At 41.4% G+C, this 2468-nt stretch overlaps 1 non-coding gene across 1 annotated transcript; it reads right to left on the minus strand.

Annotated features, from left to right (window-relative positions):
* Nucleotides 1–1604: 1604 nt before the first annotated feature.
* On the minus strand, nt 1605–1693 carry trnay-gua (transfer RNA tyrosine (anticodon GUA)). Its single transcript is given in 2 exon segments — nt 1605–1640; nt 1657–1693. It is a non-coding gene; the product is annotated as a tRNA-Tyr (tRNA).
* Nucleotides 1694–2468: the final 775 nt, after the last annotated feature.

Raw genomic sequence — 2468 nt, forward strand, 5'->3', positions numbered from 1 at the left:
TTTGATGTGACTTTGATTTCAAGGCCTGTGAATGTTGCAGCTTTAGTTCGATACAAGACTGTGGAAGAGACCCGTATGGATACAGGGTGTCTGCGGGTCCTTAAAAAGTATAAATTGTCTTAAATTCAGAAAGGAAGGGTCTTAAATGTTTTTATGCCTCTGTGCTGGCAATAGCTGGAGCCAGAGGCATTATGTTTTCGGGATATCCGTCTGCACGAATGCCCATCCCATTCTCTTGAACAAAATGTCTTAAAAAAAACATCTTGAGGAATTTTTTTCAAATTTGGCACAAATGTTCACTCAAACCCAATGATGACACGATTTTATTTTGGTGATCATAGGTCAAAGGTCAAGGTTAATGTGACCTTGCATCTCTCATTCTTGTGAACACCGGTATCTCATTAATGCTTTGAGGGACTCTCTTCAAATTTGGCAAAACGTCCACTTGGACTCAGCGATGAACTGACTAGATTTTGGGGATCAAAGGTCACAGTCAGTGTGACTTTACAGCCATATCATTCTCGTGACCACAATATCTCAAGAACACCTTGAGAGACTTGCTTCACATTAGGCACAAACGTCCACGTGGACCAAAGCATAAAACATGAAGAATTCCTATGCAAATTATGATTAAACTTAACACAAATGTCTGATACAATAAAATGATGAAGTGATGACATTTTATATCCAAAGGGTCAAAGGTCAACTTGACTTTGACATCATAATATTCTGGATAAAGCACATTTCTGGCTATTACTCAACATCATGGGATGTTCATCAAGGAAGATGTATGTGAAGCATCCATGTTTTCACAGACATGGATGTAAACTGTAAGAGAAATCTGACTGGCATGCAGAGACATACAAGTGTGGGGCAGTAAATCTAGTTTAGTCATGCCACTGGTAGAATTTCTGTTGTTGGCACTACAGGAAAACATTATTTCAACAGAGGAAAACACACAGACTTTGATGTTACATTTGTATGTGCACAATGGTCTTGTTTTCCCCCCTCAATACATTTACTGACGTTTAGACAATGAGTTTGCATCGTTGAACTAAGGCCTTGCTAGCCAGCCTGCTTGTTAGTTTATTTTTTCTTTGGGTAAATTGGATAAGCACAATTTAATTTTAATTGGTATTAAAATGGTCTTATAAAAGTATTAAACTCAACTTGTATACCTGGAGACACCCTGGGATTCAGTTCAGTTCAGTGTAACTTAATTTATCCCAGAGAATGTGTAACACAATTACAGTAAATGGACTGCATACAAGGTGCCACTTGCTACTCAGTAGCCATTCACATGCTCTAACACACCAATGGAACAGCCATCAAGGGTAATTAGGAGTTCAGTATTACATTGCACATGACAGAGATTTTATTGTGGCAGACATTCATGTGCTCCTACAACACTAGTACATTCATGATGACATGAGCAAGGAAATGCCTAGAGGAAGACAACTACACTCGATAACCAAGATGATGCGTTTAACAGGAGTCCTTTTGTCAGACGAAATCAACTAATGTAAACCACAGCTTTCAAATTGAGGGCAACCGACATCTATTTAATCTGAATGGTTACACATAAGATAACGATGAAAAGTCCATCCTTCGAGCCGGAGTTGAACCAGCGACCTAAGGATAACTGTCGTCATCAACCTACAGTCCTCCGCTCTACCAACTGAGCTATCGAAGGGAACAACAACATTCACAAACCAAACATTCACAAACCTGGGTCAGGGTCACACACTGGGCCTAGTTTCTGAAACAATGGAGTACTGGGGCACCCACACCCCATGTACAAAGGCTGTGTCCTTGCCACAACAGCCGCAGGCTCCTTTCCAACCCACATTCCTTTGCTGCATGTCATTCCCCCTTTCAAACTATAGTTGTCCTATCAAATAACGGCAATGCAGAAGGGGAGGAGTTTTAGACTTTAACGGCCACAGGTAGAAAAGATCACCTGTGGCATTCTGTGGTGCTACTCATTGGTCTCAGTCTACAGCCGAATGGACCATGGAGAGGGGAAGAAATAACTTAGAGAACCTTTGTACCATAAGGTGTTATGCTGTCATTCTTATTTGTGTAAGGACGACTACAGTGGGTTAAGCGTAAATCAATGACTGATCATAATCAAACCATTGTTGAAGACAAGGAGAGGACATATTGACAAAGATTATATTATACTGTTATTTCCTGCATCTTACAGGAAAGCCATGAGGCATTTACTTCATTCAACAAACCCTCAGCAGGAGACTGTGGGCTGGACTTGTGTCACAATAAATTAGCGCTATGCTAGCTTAACTGGCTTTGGATCCCAGAATCGGTTTAACTTGTCTGACAGCTCTCACACGGTGTGGGGGGGCTGGAGGGGGGAAGTAACGTCTTATGACCTGTCAGTAGGTCCAGTGAGGAGGCACAGTCGTCCTCATGAAGGGGGTGGCTGTTTTATGATACTGACCTAACCTCTG

The sequence above is a fragment of the Epinephelus moara genome, chromosome 12 (assembly GCF_006386435.1).
Source record: "Epinephelus moara isolate mb chromosome 12, YSFRI_EMoa_1.0, whole genome shotgun sequence".
NCBI lineage: Eukaryota > Metazoa > Chordata > Actinopteri > Perciformes > Serranidae > Epinephelus > Epinephelus moara.